This window comes from Vombatus ursinus, unplaced genomic scaffold (assembly GCF_900497805.2).
Source record: "Vombatus ursinus unplaced genomic scaffold, bare-nosed wombat genome assembly UNPS02014816.1, whole genome shotgun sequence".
Lineage (NCBI taxonomy): Eukaryota > Metazoa > Chordata > Mammalia > Diprotodontia > Vombatidae > Vombatus > Vombatus ursinus.
Genome location: NW_020954594.1, coordinates 23,530,647 through 23,554,882, shown reverse-complemented (window position 1 = coordinate 23,554,882; position 24,236 = coordinate 23,530,647).

Here is a 24,236-nt window from a genome sequence, read left to right as displayed (position 1 = left end):
CAGCTAGGCTGCGGGCCTTCCAAGAGAGTTTTATAGCTAAATTGGTAGCTATTTTCTCCAAGTATTTCACTTAATGCTCATCCTACTTCAGTGTCTGAGCTGCCTTCAAGGCCACTGTTTATGCTTGGATCTCCCTGAAAGTTCTCTAGCCCTCTCCATTTCAGAAGCAGCATACTGTAATGGGCAAAATACAGGAAAGAGGGTGAGTTGACCCAGGTTCTAGTTCCAGCTTTACCAAGGAAGTTGTGTAATCTCAGACAAGTAGCTTAATCTCTCTAAATTTTGTTTGGCTCATGTGTTAAATGAGCAGGTTGGAAAGCATTATGGAATTATGCTTTTAAAAAAAAGTTACTTAAATGCCCATACCCTTTGACCCAGAAATCCCACTGCTAAATATATGACCCAGTGAGGTCAAAGACCAAAGCAAAGTTCCATATGCACTGATATATTCATAGCAATGCTTTTTGTGGTAGTGAAGAAGTAGAAAAAAAGTAGATGCCCATTGATTGGGAAATGGTTAAACATACTGTGGTACATGAATGTGACAAAACATTACTGTGCTGTGAGAAATGGTGAATATGAGATTCAGATTAGCATGAGAAGATTTATATGAAACACAGTAACTACAACAATGTAAATGGAAAGAACCACAACAAAAGGAAACTGAATGGTTTTGTGATTGTAATGACCAAACTTGAGAGAAGAGATGAGATGATGTAGCTCCATTCCTTCTTTGTAGAGGGGTGAGGGAACGAGTGCCTATGGATGTGGAACATTGCATATGGCGCCAGAGAGGGTGCTACATAAGGATCATAGGATGATAAATCTTGACCTAGAAGGGACCTCAGCGGCCAATCCTTCTGATAATCTAACCCCTCACTTCACAGATGAGGGAACAAAAGTCTAGGAAAATTAAGCAATTTGTCTGGGGTCATACAAATAATGAATGTCAAAGGTGAGATTTGAAACTGGCACTGCCCTCTCTGCTGTATGAACTTTAGCGGAGGGGCAATCTTTTAACCGCTGTGAGCCTCTGTTTCCTCATATGTAAAGAGAGATAATAATACTCATAGTATTGGTGGGGTACTCAAGCCCTAGCCCTAAGATCATGTCTCTGGAAGCCTCTCAGTTTCTCAGTAGATCCCTGTCCTGTGAGAAAATTTTCTCTTGTAGAACACATTCTCTTACCAGAACAGACAGAGGGGTGCCTGGCCCAAGGATTTTTGTCTCTGGCTGGCCCAAGGACTCTTCCTCCTGCCAGATCCCCAAGGTCCATGCCTCTGACAACTCCCTCAATGTCTGGCATACTCCCTACACTTTCCCATCCATAGCTCCCAAAGACACCTGGACCCTTAGATTACCTGATTAGTATCTCTGGCATTTCTTTCCCATACCCATTTTCCATATAAACCCAGCACCATCTTTGGTTTTTCACAGGTTCCCTTAAGGACCCATGCTTGCTTTTGTTAAAGTGTTACAATAAACTTTTTGCAACTTGACTAAGAGAAGGCTTGAGTGTGTGAATTCATTCCACACATGCCTGCCTTGCCATTCTTGGGGTCCCAGCACCCCCCAAAACTTCTTCATTTTCTATCTTCAAGGGTGATTGTGAGGATAAAATGAGACAATGTGTTTAAAGCACTTTGCAAGCTTTAAAGTGTTATATAAATATTACTTATTATTACCTATTTTTGGTCTCCACATCCTTCTAAGTTTGAGGCACAGTCTCAATTACGAGCTTCCCAAACATGGAGTGTAGAGGTCCAACAGACCCATCCCAGAGTATGGCGCTGTGTGCCACACCTTACTTTATATTTCCCATTCCTATATAATGCAGGAGTAAGAGGACTTGATTCCCTGCGACTGGTCAATCATCTCTGATGCAATGCCTTTTTGGGCCATTCCTCAGTGCTGTGAAAAGGCTGATGTGTTTGTGCTGTTTCATGCACCTCATAACACTCATGCTCAATTCTCTGGTTGCCCCAAACCAGGGCAAGGTGGCCTCTAACTGTGTCTGCATTTTCTGGCTGGTTGAAAAGTTAGTAATAGTCATGTGTCTGTATATCCCACCTTTCAGGGCTTTAGAGACTCAGGAGGCGAAGTGCATTGGAGAAGTAGTTCACGTACCCTTCACCCAGTAAACAGCTCATTTGGTCAGAAAGCAGCATATCCTGTGGTTCAACTCTGATGCCTAAGATACATACCAACTGACTGAGACCCAGGGACTATATTTTCTGTTTCTTTAGACTTCCCCCACTCTATTGCTGGACTTATATATAACCCAAAGACAACAAAGAAAAAAGAAAAGATCCTATATGTGGGAAAATATGGCAGCTAATTTTTGTGGTGACAAAAAACCAAACCAAACCAAACACCAAACCAAACCAAAACTAGGAACTAAGTGGGTGCCTGTCAATTGGGGAATGGCTGAACAAAGCTGTGGTATTTAATAATTTAATGGAACATTATTGCGTTACAAGAAATGATGGAAAAGATGGTTTAAGAGTGCCGTGGAAAGACTTGTATGAACTAAAGCAGAGAAAAGTGAATAGAACTAAAAATTTTACTGTAACGTCCATATTATGAAAACACATAATTTTGAAAGACATGAGAACCCTGAATAACTGAATGATCAACTGTGATTCCAGAGGGCTGGTAAGGAAAAACATCGCCCATCTCATGACAGAGAGATGATGCACTAATATGCAGACTAAGGGATGTATTTTTGTATATGACCAACGTAGGAATTTGTTTTGCTCAACTGTGTTTATGTAATATAGTATTATGTCTTCCTTCCTTCCTTCCTTCCACATTCTCTCTTTCATTCTTAAATTATGGAATCCCACTTCTATTTTTGAGGGCCTTTACTGTGCTTGCTTATTATTTTGTAAGGTAGTATAGGGTTACAGCAGAGCTAGAAGACATGGATTCCGCATGTGTTCACATTTAAATGCTAAATTATGTGGTACAGATGATAATTGCTGTAGAAGTCAATAAGTCAAGTCAAGTCAAGAGACACAGAAAGGGGAAATTCAATAAAGGCTGAAGTCATCAAGGGAATCTTCACGGATCAGGTAAAACTGGATCTGAATCTTAAAGAGTAGAAAGTGGTGTCATCCAGGCAAATGTTAGTCAGGTTCAAAGAAAGCATGTTGGAATGCACATAGAACCCTAAAATATTATTCTGATCAATAGTTTTAACTATCTTCCTAATGAACCTTCCATTGCTACTTCAATATTTTGATGATCTGTAATTTCCTCAAGTGGTACTGTTTGCAATCCATTCATGCCTTCTTACTCTATATGATTTTTGTCCAAGTCCTGCCATAAATCCAACCCAGGAGGTCCACCATTTATACTGAGGCCTTGCTATGGATCTCTTGACAGTGTGTCTATGTGAATGGAATACAAAGGTTGTCCATTGCTTATCCTTCACTCCATATATGACAATAGGATCATACATTTAGAGTCGGAAGGGACCTTAGAAGTCACGGAGTACAAGCCCCTCATTTTTAGATGGAGACACTGAGGCTTGGGGAGGTTTAAGTAACTTGTTCATGGCCAAACAGCTACTTAAGTGTTTGAGGTAGGATTTGAATCAAAGTCTTCTTGACTTCAAGGCTAATGGTCCATCCACCACATCATCATGCTTCTTCTTGACCATTCTTCTTTCTTTACTGGTGACATTCTTTTTTTTTTGATGACATTGTTTATGTCCCTTGCAGGGATTTTGTTGTCACCATGTCCAATACACCCCTCTCCAAGGCCTGGAAGCTTTAATTTTTCAGAATGTAGTAATATATATTTTACAGCCATACATCAATAACCATCTAATCATTAAGCATCTATTAAGTGCCTACTGTGTAGGAAGCACAGTGCCAGGTCTTGGGAAAACAAGTACCACATCACTAGTAGAATATTTGATGTAATAAGGATAGGCCTTTGTTTCAGAAGGAATCTTAGGGTCATTAAAAACACTGCATAATTTCCCAAAGGAAATCTAGCTCACCATCCTCCTATTCAATTCAGCCCCAATTCATTGTCCACCTGCAATGTCTGACTAAGTTCTATGTGCTTATGGACCAGCTCTATGGGTCATCCATCCAGCTACAAGTGAGTATAGACAATAGGCATTCTTTCTACACTTGTTTTTTCCTATGTGAAGTTAGGCTGAACTCTTGAATGGTTGTAGATCTCATTTAGGAGGTAATGTAATGTTATGAGTTGTTGTTATTATTGTTGTTCAGTCGTGTCTGACTCTTTGTAACCCCATTTGGGGTTTTCTTTTCTTTTTTTTTTTTTGGTTAAGTGGCTTGCCCAGGGTCACACAGCTAGTAAGTGTTAAGTGGGGTTAAGTGACTTGCCCAGGGTCACACAGCTAGTAAGTGTTATGTGTCTGAGGCCGGATTTGAACTCAGGTCCTTCTGAATCCAGGGCCAGTGTTCTATCCACTGCGCCACCTAGCTGCCCCCTTGGGGTTTTCTTAAAAAAGATACTTGAGTGGTTTGCCATTTTCTTTTCCAGCTCATTTTACAGATGAGGAAACTGAGGCAAATGGGGGGGGTGACTTGCCCAGGGTCACATAGCTAATAAGTGTTTGAGACCAGATTTGAACTCAGGAAGATGAGTCTTCTTGACTCTATCCACTGCACCACCTAACTGTCCCAGTGTTCTGAGGCTGAGTGCAAATAGTACAATGGCATTCATAAATAGGAGTCCCTGGAGGATCTCACCATCTATTGAGAATCCTCTTCTATGTAGATTCTGTACTGAATATTTTCTATGATACTAGCAACACCTTGGAAAGCACACTAGGATGTCAGCAGGAGGAATAGAGAAGACGAGAAAGATCCAAGAGATGTTTTGATGTCTGATTTGTCAAAACTATAACTGCAATATAGTGGGGGGTGGTAATTAGGACTTTTCCTCAGGGCACTGTTATTTAGAAGGGCATGTTTCAGCTCTTTCCAGACCTTTGGTCTACTATCTCTACATTGTATGGTTCTCTGCCAACCCATCACAGCCTTCTGCATCATGATCCTCCACTGCCTAGGTGCTGGCCTGCCACCTCCCAGTCTTGTTGAAATTGTGATTTGCTCCTAGAGCCCAGTGGCCCACTTAATAGATTCCTGCTTGTTTACTATTCCCAGAGCAGGACTAAGTGGTTAAAAGCAGAAAATAGCCCATCAGTGCCCACATAAGAAGGCCATACCCTGTTTTATCAAATCACAATCCAAAGTTGAAGACATTTGGGCCCATTTCTGGTTCAAATGCACTCTTTCCTATCCTGTTCATTGAATCTCTCTTTCTGGAATTTACCCATTCTCTCAGTGGGCCAAATAGCAACTTTGTGCAAACACTCAAACCTTGGCTTGGGGGTCTGGGTCCATAGGGCTGCAATTGTGGTTGGGCAGAGTGAGGTTTTGGGGGCTGCTTTTGTAGAATCTGCTGACCTAATTCCACTCTAGCTGCTGAGGGGCCAGGGGTTTCTGTTCTTTGCTTTCGTCAGCCATCCTTAAGGTGGTTACAGCCTAGTAATGTCATTGTTTTCGTTCTGACTACCTCATTCGCCCGCTCCTGTGAGAGCGCTTCATCACTGCAGGCCTGAATGAGAGGCAGTGAGATGCAGTGGATAGAGTAGTGGAGTCGCAATCAGAAAAACCTTGTTTTGAATCATAACTCAAACATTTACTGGCTGTGTGAGCATGTGCAAATCACTTAACCTCTCTGGGCCTCAGTTTCCTCATCAGAAGAATGAAAGAGCTGGCCTTAATGGCCTCTAGGGCTCTAAATTTATGCTCCATTCGTGGGAGAGTCCACTGCCTAAGGTGACTTAAGATCCTTCTCTAAGGCTGGTTCAGACTTAGTACATCCTTTTTTGGGGAAAAGAAACATCAAGCTTCCTAGAGGGTTCAGCCCACAAGCCTCTAGGCATATCTTGATTTTTCTTGCCATGGGAAAATCCAGGCACCCAAAACCCAACTCCTTCTGGGGATGCCCACCGTAAACTTTCCCAGTGGTGGGACGGTCCTTGGTGAGCCGCCTCTGCGTCAGTTCTCATGAGTCTCCAGGTGGCATGAATCTCCTCTCGGAAGCAGAGCTGCCCAGAGAGAGGTGTTCCGGACGCAGCCTCATCTCAGCCAGCTCCACATCCTGCTCCGTGCATCGGCCCTCTGTGACTCAGATCTCCTCCCCCGCCCCCCAGCATCTGGCTGGAGTTTGTTTACAGCCTGGTGTGCCGCTCTAGCCACAGGTGGTCTGACTTTTGGTGCAAATAAAAGTTTGTCAACGGTTTCTCTCCCGGGTTTTTGACTTATCTAAACAAAATTAAGCTGTGGGGAGTCCATTAATAAAAGGCTTCTATTGCAAAGCTATTGGTACTCTGTAAGGCATTTTGGAGGCAGAGCAAGCAGGAAGATCAATATTATTTAGAATGAAATAACAGGGCAGATATTACTCAGGGGACTTTGACTTATAAGTATGAGAGGAAATAATAGATTTTCTTTGGTTCCTTGAAATGAAGGAATATGATGAAACAGCATGTTACAATCTGCAGGTTTTTTTTTTAATTACATAAAAAGTCCTGGAGAGATTCTACATGGCTGTTCCCTTCTCCCAGTTTCCTCTCCCCACCCCTCTTCTCGCTTCCCTCTTTCACCTCTTCTCCTTCCATTCTTTCTCTTCTCCTCCTCGATTTCCCTCCTTTCCTCCTTCTCTCCCTTCCCTCCCTCCTTCTCCTTTTCCTCTCTCTCCTACCCCACACTTTTGGATTTCTCCCTACAGTGTCTCAATCAATGAATCAGTCAACAAACATTTGTTATGTTCCTCCTATGTGCCAGATAGTCAAAAATAGAGGAAAGGTTTCAACCATTGATAAGAAACAGGATATAAAAAGGGATATGAGCTTTGAATGAAAAAAGGCACAAACCACTTGACTGAATTCTTGGTAATCCTCCCCTGAATCTGCTTTGTGCCCTGAATGAGTTTGAGAGGGAATGGAGAGGAGAAATGGGCCAGGAGCATTTCATGGTTCTCACGTGAAAGGAGCTAATGAGAGACCATCCCTCATCTTTAAGCCTGGGCCTTTGATTTGTCCATTGGAGTCAGTGCTAGAGAAGAGTGGGAAGCCACCGGGAATTGTTTTAGGAAGCTGGTCAATTTAACATTGGGCATTTTGCTTTCCATCTTTGTCATTGAAGCCAATTAGCCTACTAGCTGGGGAAACTCTAGGGGAGCTAATTGGCTCTTTGTTGGAGAAGCAGTAGTCATAGGGGAGAGCAGGGGCCCTAGCAACACAGGCAGACTGCTGAGATAGCAGAATCATTAGAGAGTTGGGAAGTGTAAGTGAGGCCCAGCAACCTCCTTAGACCTGAAGGCAACCAGTAGGACCAAATAATGTCCTTGGTGGCCATTGGAAGTCCTTAGGAATGGACAAGGAAGGCAGAAGAATGAGAGAGAAAAATGGAAAGAAAAAGGAAGATATACGATCATAGGTCTAGAGCGAGAAGGGTCCTTAGAGGCTGTCTAGCCAAGCCCCTCATTTTACAGATGAGGAAACTGAGGGAGAAATGAAAGTAGGAGAAGGGCAAGAGTAGAGAGAAGATAGGGTCCATACATCAGAGAAGTTACAGATATACTCTCATTAATAACTGCCTCCAGTACTACCCACTGAAACATGTTCTTTCTCACAGGAATCTAGGTATCAAAACCTCATCATGGTAAGGAGATGACCTGGGCCATTGAAGGCTATGCCAAGGGAATGAAAAACTGTGGTAGCAGAAAGACTTCTGGTATGACTCTAGGGACTTACTTCATTTCTGTATTCCAAGGACTGGCTTAGCTAAGTTTGAGAAGCTCATTAACAGGGTGTTGTTGTTGGGTTTTTTTGGACCAAACAAGGCCTTGAAGACCATCTACCAAGTGTGTAGAGGGATTGTGGTCTGTCTCATAGGGAGGATATACCTACACTGATGAAACCGTAGATCCAGAGCCTGCCCTAGCTGTCAATTCTGGCCTCTTAGGGGAATTAGGCAAAAAATCAAGGCAAATTCACTTGAGGGGAGGTGTTGGTTAAGAAGAGACCTTGAGGAGAGAACTCAGGACACATGCCCTCATGAGAAAAGATATTCTTAGCTGTAGAGGACACTGTTTGGGGATGGGGATCAGGATAGGGCCAGGAACTCAGTTGGGGTGTGGCAGTGGGAGAGGGAGGGGAGATCACCTTCCCATTTGGTAGTTTCTTATTTTAACAAATTAGGTGCTAAGCTCAGTTGTTCCTGCGTGCTGAAGGAGTATACATGCTGTCAGTGCCCTCCATAGTTTGGAATTTTGGCTCAAAGACCTGATGATTTTGTCCTAGTTGTGGCTGTGGAGACACATAGACCATTGAAGTGTTGATATAAGGCATCAGAGAGCTGGGAGAGGCTTCTAGAGGCTACTTGGGCCATTTCTTTGCCTTTAGGCTAAGACCAGCCTTAACCCCAAATCACTCTGGTCCCAGACCAAGCCCTATTTGGTCACTGTTTGGACTCTGATTGGCTCAGAATGAATGTAAATAACAATTGTTTCTGCTTTGGCTAGAAACCTTGAGGGTCTTCCCCTCCCAGATCTGCTTTTTTTTTTTTTAAGAGACCACTCTTTGCCTCATTTTTTTAAAGCCTTAATCACTGAATGGGTGATGCCTCAGTCAAACTGAGACCTGTTAAAGACATTAGCTTGAAAAAGCCAAGGTCCCCCACTGCATGCTGGGCCATCTCCAGTTGTCCTGACCCATATCTGGCCACTGGACCCAGATGACTCCAGAGGAGAAAGTGAGGCTGGTGACTTTGCACAGCCCTCCCTCACTTAAATCCAATTCACTTGTACTTTATGGCATCACCTCCCCGATGTCATGGTCCTCTTCAAGAACAAAGGGCAAGAACAGCAGCAGACAAGGGGATAGTTGAAGTATTCAGCTTGAACTTATTGCATAGCCCTTATTGCTATTCTGTTTTAGGAAGAGTACTAGGCAGTGGGAGAGACAGAAAACAAAGTTAGATATGTCCCTGACCTTAGGAAACGTGTGTATACACACACAAACATATACACACACATATATACAACTCCTATATCTTTACTAGATTATATGTGTGTATATATGTATGTGCATACATATATACACACACATACATACAGTCTAGTAGAGATATAGGATGTGTATATATATATATATATACATATATCACACACACACACGCACACACACACACACACACCCCTCTGAAAGAGTCAGTGCCATTTATTAAAGCTTCAAACTGCTCAAAGACCCTTGGGATACCTTATATAGATAACTGTAACATTAAATAATGCATGTTAAGTATATATATTTTAACATGTCTGTCACACATGTCCTGTGTGACCCTGGGGAAGTCATTCAACTTCTAAGTGTGCAAGGTACCTTTTTAAGACTTTGCTAAGGAAACAGCAATCTGTATTGGTAAAGGAGTTTCTCACAAAGAGGTCTGATCCAAAAAATGTGAAAAATAGTGTTTTGGATGCTAGGAGAGATACAAACATTAAATAAGCCATGTCTCTAACCTCAGAGCACTCACAATCTGGTGGCATAGGACACACACACACTTATAATTAGTTGGCTAGATAATATATAGATAACTATAATACTAAATAATGTATGTTAAGACTAAGAAATGTACAGAATAAATGTTCTTTGACATCTGAGAAGAAAGGCTTATTGACTGGAGGGGATAGCATTTGAATTGGGCCTTAAAAGAATGGGTAGGAAAGATATGGGGATGGGCATTCTGTTAGGTAGAGAACAATTGTCATTGCTTGTCCTTCATTTTTGAAGAGGACCATGACATTGAAGGTGATATCTTGACTTGTGCCTGAATTGGATTTAAGTGAGGCAGAGTTGCATAAAGTCATCAGCCTGACTCTCTCTTCCAGAGTCATCAAATTCCAGTGACAAGACAAAAGTCAAGATGATAGGATGCACTGGATGACCTTGGAGTCTTCGACGTCTGACCAACCTGTTTCAGCTGCTTTAATGGCCACTGGAACAAACTGTTCTCATCTTTCCATTCCCCTGGGAAGTCTTCACTTGCTTGGGGTAGACGCATTGCTAACTCACCAAAGGGTTTGAGGCCCTTGATCACCTTCAACCTGGTTTAGCCTATCTGGTGAGACAGTTTACTGGGGTTTGGCTCCTGTGCATGCTACAGCTTCTTAGAGCCACAAGTGAGAGGTGAGTGCCAGGTAGATTCCAAAGATGGAGAGTAGCCCTGAAAAATGCTTGGTAACCCTCACACCAGGAGTGCCAGTCCTCCGTGAATACCCCATATATCCTAGTAGAGAACCATATGAGCAAAAGCAAGGATATGGGATAGTATGAAACAGGGTTATAATATAGTCTAGTGCAAAGATAGATAGATAGATAGATAGATAGATAATAGAACATTTTTAAAGCACTTACTAGGTACCAGCCGCTCCGTTAATTATTAGGGATATAAATACAAGCAAGTGAGTCCTTGTCCTCAAGGTGCTCACTTTCTATTGAGGGAATCCAGCATCTAGAGAGGCCTTGTGAGTAGAGGATGGTGACCTCCATGGGGCTCTGGCCTGGAGGCCTGGGCTCTGGACAACGTAAGACAAAAGTTCTGAGGGGAAGGGATGAGGATGATGACAGGCATGGTGAGGAAATGGATTTGAAGGCGGGAGACTTAGGTTCAAAATCCAGCTCTGCTATTATTTCCTGTGTAACTTTGGGGAAATTGTTTAACTTCTCTGGACCACTGTATCTACGTCTGTCATATATTGTGTAGAGAAGAGTAATATGAGGTAAAACTGGAAAGATAGGATTTGTGCCAGTTTGAGGAAGAACTTGAATGCCAGGCTAAGTAAATTTCAGTAGAAGCTGTTTGGGTGGTTTTGAGTAGAGGTTGACATGGTTAGATCTGCACACAAAAGAAATAAATTGGGGAGGGCAGGGATTGGTGGGAAAAATGGTAGACTGAAGGGAGATGAGAATGTCCTAGGAAAACTGAGAGAAGGTTACTGCAATATTCCCGATCCTAGGTGAGGGTGGGATGGATGTGAGATATTTTGGAAGCAAAAGTGATAAGATTTAATTATTGATTGGATGGTAAGTACTGGTGGTGCAGCTGAAAGACCTGAGTTCAAATTTAGCTTTAAACACTTACTAGTTGTATAACCCTGGGCTATATATGACCAACACATTTATTAAGTACCTCTTCTGTGCCAGGTACTGTGCTAAACACTTTAAAAAATATTATCTCATTTGATCCTCAAAACAACCCTGGGAAGTAGGCACTATTATTCTCCCCATTTTACAGTTGAGAAAACTGAGGCAGGCAGAGGTTAAGTGACTTGCCAAGTACACACAGCTCTTATGTATCTGAGGCCAGTTTGTAATGCGAGGTTGAAGCATGGGAGAGATAAGTCAGGGCTTTTAGAGAGGCAGATGTGGGAAGCATCTGATGATAGATGTAATGATAATTGAATTTGTGGGAATGAGTGAAATTTCTGAGAGTTTTTTTAAAAATTAATTTATTTTAAACTTAAATACTAAAACATAAGTACACAATAAGAAAAGAAAAAGAAACATTATAAATTTAGATACTAAAACTTAAATACAAAATAAGAAAAGAAAAAAAAGCATTGCCATGTGCACAGCAGAACCTTAGAGAATTCAAAATATACAGCAATGAATTTTCATTTCAAGAAAGCCTATATAATAAATACTACACATTGTGTTCAGAGCTGGCCATCTTTTCTTTGCTTCCTCATGAGTTTTCTTTTGTTCTCTGCTGTGTACTTTTTACTTTGTTCTTTTTCCCCCCTTCCTCCCCTCCCCAGGAAGGCTACAATTAAGAGAGAATACACACACACATACACACACACACACACACACCTCTGTGTATATATATGTACACACATACATATATAATACACATATATACACAAATATATACATACTTATGCACATATATACATACACTTACATACACATGCATGTACTTAGATATGTATAATAAGGGAGAGTTTCAAGGGAGAATAGGAGAAAGCCAAAGACAGATCACTGGGGAATACTAGTATTAAAAGGTTAGGGAGTAGATGTGGCAGCAATGAGGGAATCAGAGGAGGGGGAGCTGGGAGGAGAATCAAGGTGATGTGTTTCAGAAGCCAAGGGAAGAGACAGTATCTTGAAGGAAATGGTGGTAAGCATTGTCAATAACTGCAGAAAGGTCAACGAGGATGACCACTGAGTTAGGAGATATGTTCTGGTCCTGCCTCTGACAAATACTGGTAGTGTGACTGATGCTAAGTCACTCTGGTGTGGTGGACAGAGCACTGTCTGAGGAGTCAGAAAACCCATGAATCCTGTGTTAGATACTTACTAGCTGTGTGACTCATTTTCCTCATTTGTAAACTGGGGTTGGATTCAATGACCTTAAAGGCACCTTCCATCTCTAAATCTATGAATCTCCCAGTGCAGGAAAGTTGCTGGGCTGTGTGGGTTACCTCAGAGGGAATTCTCTCCATCGGTGAAATCACAGATTGAACCAAAAAGTTAATGGAGACCCACTAGACTAGAGTTGTTTCAGTATTTGTGGTGTTTCCTATTTTTAAAGCTATGCAAAGAAGCTGATTCAATAGTCTTTCTTTCACTAGCATGCTCCCATGACTTACAGTTCACAGGGTCAGGAAATTCTTCCTTTATATTGACTGAGATTATTTCTTCTGCTGATATTTTTAACTTACTTCCTCCTGTTGTACTGAGGGGAGATGAGGAACAGCTGGTCAGTAGGCCCTCTAAAGATTCCAGGAAGAAAGTAGGGCTTCATACTTGGACGGGCTGGGGAAGGTCAGCAGCAGTGTAGTGTAGATTATTGTTATTGTTATTGTTGTTTTCCCCATTCTCCACATTTATTTTTGATTCAGACTTTTTTGTAACACAGAAATCCTTTCAGTATGTGATTATGGGAAGGTAGGGCAGTTACTTCTTGGTTGTTTGATCCCTTCCTCTATTACTATGCAAATCAAATAAAACTAGGTGGTGCAATGGACAGAGCACAGACCTGGAGTCAGGAAGACTCATCATCCTGAGTTCAAATCCAGCTTCAGACACTTACTAGCTATGTGATCCTGGGCAAGTCACTTAACCCTGTTTGCCTCAGTTTCCTCATCTGTAAACTGAGATGGAAAAGGAAATGGCAAATCACTCCAGGATATCTTTGCCAAGAAAACCCCAAATGAGATCAGGAAGAGTCTGAGAAGATTGAATAACAATAACATAGTGTCAGGAAACTACTATCGCTTTCTCTTCTTTGCCTTTAACCTCATTTGGATTTTGTTCTCTGCATCTGCATGTTATTTTTTGTTGTTGATCAGTCGTGTCTGACTCTTTATGACTCCAAATGCATCACCCCTGCTGGTGACTGGAGACACAGGTCATAAGAGTTGAAGAGGTTGATTAATTGGGCAAGCATAGTATTTGAGGATATATCACTATGAATATTGAAGTCCTCAAGCATGAGGACAGGATTTGGAATAAGGAGAGAGATCATAAATCACTCAAATCCCTTGATAAAGCAGGGAGAATGACCTGGAAGACTAGAAGATGACAGTGACAAGGTTCTGGAGAATGTAATAGAGATGGATGGAGTGCATATCAAAGGGATGATGGTGGCAGAGAGAGGGTCTGGAAGTGGCAGGGGGAAGCAAGGAGAAGACAACACTCCTAGCCCGGAGAGTCAAAGGACATGAGAGAAAGAGCAGCCTAAATTGGAGGCATTGTGGTACCATAGGAATGACACTTGACCCTGATACTAATAGTCTTGTTCCTCAAAGAGATCAAAGAAAGAGGAAAGGAGCCCATTTGTACAAAAATATTTATAGCAGCTCTTTTTGTGGTGGCAAAGAACTGGAAACCAAGTGGATGTATATCATTTGGGGAATGGTTGAACCATATGAATGTAATGAAATACTATTATGCCATAAGAAATGATGAAAAAGATGGTTTCAAAGAAACCCAGAAAAGCTTATTTGAATTGATGCAGGGTGAAATGAGCAGAACCAGGAAAACCATTTATACAGCAAAATTGTAAAGAAAAACAGCTTTGTAAGACTTGAGAACCCTGATCAATGCAATGATCAACAAGGACCAATAATGAAGTATGCTGCCCACAACCTGGTAGAGAAGAGATGGACTCCACGTGCAGAATGAGATATATATTTTTGGAAATGGTCATTGTGGGAATTTGTTTTTCTTGACTATGCACGTTTGTTAAAGGTTTTTGGTTTTTTGGAAAATGTGAATTTCTAACTGAAAAAAATTGAAATAAATTTAAAAAATAATGCCTCTAGAGTCAGAGAACCAGTGTTTAAATGCCATTTCTGGTGTGCACTACTTGTGTGACCTTGGGCATGTTACTAAAATTCCTTGGGCCTCAGTTTCTTTGTCGGTAAAATTAGAGGGTTGGACTAGATGGTTTTAGAAGCCCCTTCTAGCTATAAACCTATGATCCTGTGGTCCTAGTATTATTGGGGATTGGTTTTATGAGGAGAAAGACAGGCTTCCAGGAGCACAAGAAGATGGGAAAAGGATAAGAGGAAGAGACCTTGGATGCAAGGAATTTGTTAAAAACAGTGAGGGTTCCAGAGGGCATAGCAGAAGGGGAGAGCAGGATAGGGACAGGGAGAGGATAAGGATGATCACATTGGACAGTAAATAAGAACATACAGAGAGGGTTTACAGACACACTGGCAGACATCAATTCTGGATCACGGGGATTAAAAGCAGCGCAATTGCAGCTATAATAACCATATAGTAGGTGAGCTATGAGTTATTCAATTATTTATTGAGGGAAGATTGATGGAAAGAGCAGCTTTTCACCTTTAGTGACCCTGAAACCAAATTCTTGTTGTGATGGGGATTGACAAAGGATATCAGTTCTAACTTCTGAGCTCATTCTGGAGGAGGGGGCTTAGTGCTGGTTTTATATAAAGGGAGGAATTAAAATGCCTGCATTAATAAGCCAAGTGATATTATTAAGGAGTCCCCTATTAAAAACACAGGCCTGGGCTGGCCCAGGATAGCTGTGTCCTGAGGATCTAATGTAGACCCCTACATGGCTATTTCTACTGTTCCTACCTTTCCACATAAGCTTCATTTTTTCGTCTAGAGCCCAGCCCCTAGAGCACTGGAAGTCTAGATAATCTGGGATTTTACACTCAAAGTACAGTCTATAATTTGTACTGCAGAACCACAAGATTTCTTGTACTTGGGGTGAAATTTAATTTCAAGTAGGAGGTAGGATATGAGATGCCAGGAAGATGGGTCCTAGAAAAGGGAAGCTATGGAAGTCTTCCTAGGTTTCTCTGGAACAATCTCTTTCTACATTTCTTATGTCCTAGTAGTATGACATTTATATGGTATAATTTGTTCACCCATTCTCCAATTGATGGGCATCCACTTGGTTTCCAGTTCTTTACCACAAAAAGAAGTTATAGTTATAGAATATATGAGGTGGTTGCTTGGGATGGATGAATTGAGCTGGTGAGGGCAAATAAGCATGCACTTCCATTTCTGTACACTTCATGGAGACAAGGCCCTGATTGCCTCAAGTTAATTATGATCGTGGTCCTGTAGCTGAGAAATCTGCATGTATCAAATGTCCCCAGATGCCTACCTCTCCACAGATACCAAAATTGACTCTTTTTTTTTAACCACTAATGGGAAATATTGAAATACAAATGCTTTGCCCCATGATCATGATATGTAGATGAAAAATAAGCATTAGGGACTACACAGAGCTATTTAAGTAATATTTTAATGGTATTAAGTGCTGGTGTACTCTGGTCAGACTTTTGACAGTCATAATGCAGCCTGAAACAGCAGCTAAGGTTTGTAAGAAGCTTGCAGCAGCTCAACTCTGTTGATCTGGATATCCCCTGGGGTTTTCCTGTCTCTGTTGGTGATGGTGTCCTTGGCCCTGCCTACTGTGCCTCTCTAGGAAAGGCAGACATGAGTTCATGTAGTGTGTCTGGGTTTATTTGAGGCCTCACTCCAAAGAGTCCTGGGCCCCCAGTGTGCCTGGTTACCCTAGAAAAAGCAATGATGGGAGCTGTGGGCAGTAACTGTCCTTGCCATGACATCCCAAAAAACGCCTGTGATACTTTAGGTGACAGTGACCATCCCTCTAGTTCAGGGGTTCTTATACTTTTATTGTGCCATGGACCCTTTTGTCAGGCAGATAAAACCTCTGGACCCCTTCTCAGAATAATTGTTTTAAATGCACAAAATTGCAAAGGAAATAAATTATATTGAAATAGAGTTTTCAAATTTTTTTTAAAAACTCAAGTTCATTGACCCTAGGTTAAGAAAACCCTGCCTGACTCGAATATATCGAAATATAGTTATTGAAATGTTTTTTTTAAAAAATGTTGTGTTTATAGATTTGAGAGCCCCCACAAGCCTCATCGCTCTACCTGTATTAATGATTCCTCCTTCTCTGGAACTTGTTCTAGATGATGTCTTTATTTTAGAGGGTACAGAAAGGATCATACAACACAGGATTGTAAACTGAAAGGGACCTTCAAGATTGTCCAGTCCAACTCACTTTGTTGTTGTTTGTCCTTTGTTCTCAAAAAAGACCATGACATCAGCGAGGTGATGCCATGACATGCAAGTGAATTGGATTTATGTGAGGTTTACAGATGAGGATACTAAGGCTCACAGAGGTTGGGCGATTTATTCCTATAGCTAGTAAACAGAATTGAGATTTGAACTCAAATTTAACTCCAAATCCAGTGCTCTTCCCACTATGCTACCCTAAGGTTGAGACTTCTTGGTCAGTGTGAATGGCTTTTCTGATAGCTTGGCAGCTTGGCTACTTACTGAGCAAAGTAGGAAGAGTCAAGGATAGGGGAGTAACTGGGTGGCACTGAAAATGGAGGGGGGAAATTCCTTGTGAGGGAATATTCATGATTCGAACCTGAGTTCCAGGGAATCTTAGAGTATGTTCAGAGAAAGAGGAATACGCTATCCTTGATGCTGGGGATAGGACAAGGAAAGAAATCCTCAATTGCATGTGTTGAAAGAATTCCAGAGGTTACAAACCATTCGAGGTTGAGATGTATTGATGAGAGACTTTCAGGAGACTAACAGGTGAGGATCTGTGGCATCCTTTAGCAGGCCATATAAGACCAAGGGATTTAGCAGGCTTTTTAGATTGAATGGTATTGAATAATAATGAGCTGAAAACATGGAAGAGGCTTCTCAAGGTTGTCCAACAAAATTAGAAGTCAAAGAAAGCCCCGCTTGAATGCAACTGGACCTTAATTGTGAAGTTTCAGTGGCCTGGGCTATCAGTGCAGATCTCAGAGCAAAGATTTTTGTTTTAGGTGTAGTGAGTCTAACTACTAGCTTCAGTAGGGTGAATCAGAACTGGGAATAAACTTAGTTGGGAATAAGAAGGGGGTGGGGTTCACTTCTCTGCAGCCCAGGGAGATAGAGCCTAGCAGAAATCAACAGGTAAATTTGGAGAGGGGCAACAAGGAGCTCTCTTGTCCAGCTCACTATCTTGATGGAAATATGTAAAGACCTCAGGACCTCAGGGAGGTACAAAATATGAAGGTAAGAGTCAGATGGGGGAGGGAGGAAGAAGGGATGTGCTTCTTTGTTGAAAGGCAACACTTGAGTGTGTGGTGACTGGAAGGTAGATATTTGTGGGAATGAGTGGGGTGGTAGATAGTCTAGACTGTAAACTCATTGAGGGCAGGGACTATTTCACTTTAGACTTTTATCCCCAGTGCCCATCACAGTGTTTGGCCCGTAGTAAGTATTTAGTAATTTCAGAAGCATATAGGGTCTTGGCTCTGATGGTCCAGATTTTCCCCCCTCCCTCTCTCTGTTATGTATGGATCTGGCTATTGTACTTCTGGGGAAGGTAGTCAGGAGCTCATGCAAATATCTCTGTATTCCCCACCTCCCCACCAATCTTCCCTGTGTCTAATATGGCCCTTTTATGCTTCAGAGCCAGGACCTAGGGGTACATCTAAGAGGAGATATTAGTGGACATGGCGTCCCATAGATTTGGTCTCAGAGCTAAGAATCTGATGCCCTAATATTGAGCTCATTGCCCTGTCACTGGGGGATTTTTTTTTTAAGGAAGGAGCATCTTCATGACTTCTTTGCTTAAGGTGAATTATTGAATTAAAAAAATATGTTATATACTTAGTATATGCCAAACACTGGGGACTTAAATAGAAAATTGAGACTATCTCTTCTCTTTCTAAGAGTTCACATTCTAATTGGGGGAGATGACCCATAAAAGAAAGTTCTGCTGTAGTGTGGATGGAAAGGCCCAAAGATCTTTAGGGTTCATTAGAAGGTCAAATGGCATGTTTGAGGGTTTGGAGTGACTGACCATATGGTAAGACCTGGTAATCCTTAGGGCAGGTGGTAAGGCCCCATGGTCTTCCATCTTACCAGGATGGGTACATTAGATTAGTTGGTGACTCACTTCTCATCAAAGCAGTTAGTATGAATGGCCCTGTTTAGCCAACAGATGGGGAGTTGGAAGGGTACAGCTGACAATGGTGAAGGCGGAAGGCCGAGGAGAAATGATGTTTGGGCTTTCTCCCTCAGGGATAGGAGAGCCTAGCTCCCAGTCAGGAGGAGTAAGAGGAAGAGGGTAATGGTAGGAAGGTTGTGGGGGAGGGGGAAGGGAAGATCTTTGTGAGATATGCATAGGAAGGGTAGGCTGGGGCAAGAGGAAATGGCCCCCTTTCCTGTTCCTTTGGGTGCTTTTGACCAAAATTAGATTGTACTTGATAAAGCCTGGGAAGAATGAATTTCTCTAGAGATTTGATTGTCTAATAAAGAGGGATTTGAATGGGATATGAAGTGGGAAGGGCAGCTATAAATGCATAGCAGGCTGTGGAGAACAATAGGTTTGGCACAGAAGAAAAAAGTGTAGTTGAAGGTGTTTGAAGTAATTCCCTGGAGAAAACTGTGTGGAAGGGAAGAAATGATACTGCTGAAGATGACCCTTTACTAAGCCTCAGAATATGGGAAATAAGGTAAACCTGGTGTTTTGACGTAGAGTTGTAAAGATGATGACAGAGGTATCAAGATCTGTGGAATGTGATACATGGTTAAGGTACCATAACCCATGACTTTAGATTCATACACTTACCCAAAGGGAGAAAGAATAGCTCTGTAGGTACAGTTGGAAATACAGTCTACCTGTCACAGATTCATCAACCCAGTTGCAAAACTTGGCAGCATATCCTACCACATAAACTATTGCCCCCAGAGGAAAGCCCCAAACACATAGGAAACACCTATAGACACAAGAAAAACTATTTCCTAGCTCCAACAGCCATACTACTCTGCATAACAATGTTCTACCTGGCCTGGCTGGCTACTGTTGCCAACTGATGGACTGGGTGAAACTTTGAAGCATTCAAGTCATGGTGTTTGTCTAGGGAATTAATTCGTAACGGTGCTGGGAGTGGAGGCATGTGACTTTTCAAGCCTTTCTGCTGCCTCGGTGATGATATAATTAATATTCTTATGGGGATTTTCTAGTACTCAGGAACTGGGTGTATGTGAGTACCATTGGCAGAAATGGACTAGTGTATTATTCAGACCCATAACCTTACCAGTCCAAAAGATACTGTGACTGCTCACATAATTGCTGGGAATTTAGGAGCTCTCAGTCAACAGCTTTTTCCTGGATATTATTGAGTATCAGGGCCAAGAAGTTCCTTGCTGTAGTTCAGACTGTTTCCAGAGCAATGATTAGTGAAGCATATGATAGACATTCATGAAGGTGGGAATTCTAACCAAGAGGTCATGAAGTTGTTAAGTCAGCGCAAGCATTTGCTAAGCGCCTGTTATGTGCCAGGCACTGTGCTATAAGTTCTGGGGATACAAAGAATGGCAAAACAAAACAAACAAAACACACACATACACACACACACACACACACACACATACACACACACATACAATCTTGCTCTCAAGGAGCAGGGGAGACAACATACAAACAAAAATATATGCAAATAATATATTTGCAGGATAAATTAGAGATAGTCAGCAGAGGGAAAAGACACTAGAATTAAGGGAGAGGAAGAAAGGCTTCGTACAGAAGGTGACACTTGGGCTGAGACGTGAAGAAAGCAGGAGGTGGGAATGAGGGAAGACCATTAGTGAAAAGTTATGGGGTTGGGAGATGGAGGGCCGTGGGCTAGGGACAGCCAGGAGTCCGGTGTCACTGAATCAAAGAGGATATGGAGAGGAGTAAGGTGCAAGAAGACTGGAAAGGTAGCAGGGCGCCAGGTTACGAAGGGCTTTAAAAGCAAAGCGGAGGATTTTATATTTGATCCTGTTGGTTCAAGGGAACCACTGTAGTTTATTGAATGGGAGAGAGGTGACATGATCAGACTTGTGCTTTAGGAAGATAAATTTTGTAACTGAGAGGAGGATGGACTAGAGTGGAAAGAGGCTTTATAGCAGAAAGAACCACCCGCAAGTTATTAGTCCAAGTGTGAGGTGAGAAGGGTCTGCACTAAGGTGTTAACAGTAGTGGTGGAAGAAAGAAGGGGATATATATGAAAAATGGATGTTTATAGCAGCTCTTTTGGTGGTGGCAATGAATTGTAAATTGCAGGGGTGCCCATCAGCTGGGGAATGGCTGAGCAAGTCATGGTTTATGGTTGTGATGGAATACTACTGAGCTAAAAGAAATGATGAGCTTAATGACCTTAGAAAAGCGTGGAAAGAGTTGCATGAAATGGTGAAGAGCGAAGTGAGGAAAACCAAGAGAACATTGCATACAGTAATAGTAATATTGTTTCACGAATGACTTTAAGCAACTAAGTCATTTTGACTATTGTAAACACACAAAATAAAAATAAAGGACCTATGAAGAAAGATGATATCTGCATCCAGAGAAACAACTGATAAATAGAAGTATGTACAGAATAATTTTACATATATATATATATATATGCCTATTTGTGTCTAATCTTGGCTGGGGAGAGGAAGAAAAAAGGAAAAAAAAGAAACTTACATGATAACTTTATTATATATTTAAAAGGAATAGCAAGTTATACATAATATATTTGCAGTTTTGTGTGCAATCATCTTTTTTATTATACTATGTTATGGAAGTGCTTGTTTTATTCCATAAATTAAAAATAAAACATTTTTAAAAAAGATGTTATGAAGGTAGAATTGACCAGTCTTGGCAACAGATTGGATATGGGAGCAGGTGAGAGAGAGTGAGGAGTTGAGAATGATATTTAGGTTGTGAGCCTAGGTGACCAGGAGGATGGTGGTATCCTCAACAAAAATAGGGAAATTAGGAAGAAGGGAGTGTTTGAGGTTAAAGATTAAGAGTTCAAGTTTGGAAATGTTGAGTTTAAGATGTCTATAGTACATCCGGTTTGAGATGTCTAATAAGCAGTTGGAGATGTGAGATTGGAGGTCAGGAGAGAGGTTAGGGCTGGACAAATAGATCTGAGAATCATCTGCATAGAGATGATCATTGGATCTGTAGGAACCAAGGAGACCATTAAGAGAAAAAGCATAGAAGGAGAAGAGGCCCAGGACAGAGCCCTGGAGGCTCACCCCTTTAGTGGGCATGACCTGGAGGAGCATCTAGCAAAGGAGACTGAAAGGGAGCAGTCAGACAAATAGGAGGAGAAACAGAACAGAGCAGTCATGCCAAACTAGAGAGGAGAGTCAAAGGAGAAGAGGGTGATAAACAATGTTAAAGGTTGCAGAGAGGTCAAGAAGAAGGATGAAGGTTGAGAAAAGGCTATTAGATTTGGCAATTAAGAGATCATTGATAACTTTGGAGCAAGCAGTTTCAGTCGAATGATGAAATCAGAAATTACATGTTAAAGAAGAGAGTGAGAGGCAAGGAAGTGGAGGCACCCATTTTAGTTGACTTTCTCAAGAAGCTTAGCCACAAAAGGGTGGAGAGATATAGAATGCTTGATAGTGTTGATAGACTGATAAAGTTAATTATTTTGTGAATGGATGTTTGTAGGCAAATAGCTAGTAGACAGGGAGAGATTAAAGATTAATAAGAGAGTAGGAACGATAGGGAGGGGAAAGTTTCATGCAAAAAAAATGGGCATGGTAAAAGACAAAAATGGTAGGAATTTAACAGAAGCAGAAGAGGTGGCAAAAATACACAAAAGAAATATACAAGAAAGATTTCAACGTCACTGATAACCATGATGGTGTGGTTACCAATCTAGAGCCAGACATCCTGGAAAATAAAGTCAAGTGGGCCTTAGAAAGCATTGTTAACAATGAAACTGGTGGAGATGATGGAATTCCAGCTAAACTATTTAAAACCCTAAAAGATGATGCTGTTAAAGTGCTGTACCGGTAAATTATGCCAGTAGATTTGGAAAACACAACAGTGGCCACTGGATTGGAAAAGATCAGTTTACTTCTCAGTCTTAAAGAAGGACAATGCGAAGGAACGTTCAAATTATTGAACAATTAGACTCATTTTAAACAGCAGCAAGCTTATGTGTAAGATTCTGCAAGTTTGGCGCAGCTAGGTGGTGCAGAGAATAGACCACCAGCCCTGGAGTCAGGAGAACCTGAGTTCAAATCTGGTCTCAGACACTTACTAGTTGTGTGTCCTTGGGCAAGTCACTTAACCTGGATTGCCTCCCCCCCTCCAAAAAAAAAAGATTCTGTAAGCTAGGCTTCAGCAATATGTGAACTGAGAATAGGCTGGTTTTTGAAGAGGTAGAGGAACTAAAGACCAAATTGCCAGTATTTCCTGGATTATGGAGAAAGCAAGGGAGTTCTAGAAAAACATCTACTGCTTCATTGACTACACTACAGCTGTTGACTGTGTAAATCATAACAAAATGTGGCAAGTCTTTAAAAAAAAATGAGAGTACCAGATCATCTTACTTGTCTTCTAACATAAAAACAAACAAACAAACAAAAACAACTAAGATCTTGACAACTGGTTCCATTTTGCTTCCTGGCAAATAGAGGAAGAAGAAATGGAAGCAGTGACTGATTTGATATTCTTGGACACAAAGATCACTGCAAATGGCAACTTCAGTGACGAAACTAAAAGATGCTTGCCCCTCAGAAGAAAAACTACGGCAAATCTGGACAGCATACTAAAGAGCAGAGACATCATCTTTCTAACAAAAGTCTGTTTAGTCAAAGCTATAATTTTTCCAGTAGAAACGTATGGATGTGAGAATTGGACTATAAGGAAAGCTGAGTGCTGCAGAACTGACGCCTTTGAATTATGTTGCTGGAGAAGACTTTTGGGAGTCCTTTGGATAGCAAAGAGATCAAATCTGTCAATACTCAAAGAAATTATTTCAGGCTATTCAATGGAAGGTCAAACACTAAAGCTGAAGCTTAAATACTTTGGCCACATAATGAAAAGACATATTTCATTGGAAAAGACCCTGCTGTTGGGAAAGATTGAAGACAAAAGGAGAAAGGGATGGTAGGTAATGAGATGGATAGACAGTTTCATGGAAACAATGAATATGAACCTGGACAGACTTCAAGAGATAGTGGAAGGTAGAAGGTCCAGGAGTGCTATGTTCCAAGGGGTCACGAAGAGTTGGACATGACTGAATGACTGAACAACAACAAGAATGATAAGGGGAATGGAATGTATATTACTCCAAAGAAACACACAAAAGTTGTAGCTCTTAAAGAGAACACTTCAATGACTATTTCATATGTTATTTCAGTAGACGTTGAAGTAAGAAAGTCATATCCATAATAAAACAGAAGCAGGTGCATTGAAGCCCAAAGAATTATGTGGCATCAAACAAAAACAAAAGTCAAGAAAAGACAAACTACTATTTGAAAAAACCTCATTAAACCCTCAGGTAAAGACTGTCAGAAGGGTCTGGTGGTTGGAGAGGTTGTTACATATTCCTCTGCAGTGCAGCATATGTAGGCTTTTTGAAGGAAGCAGTCAATTACGATATGTGATAGATAAATGAATGAATGAAAAAAATAGAAATGACTGAAATGACTGAACAACAACAACTGTGAGAGGATGGGCACACTAATGTTCTGTTGATGTAGCTGTGATAGGATGAGTCATTCTGGAAAACAATTTGGAACTATACCCCAAACATTACTAGACCATGCAACTTTTGGCCTATTAATATTAGTATTAGACATAAGCTTC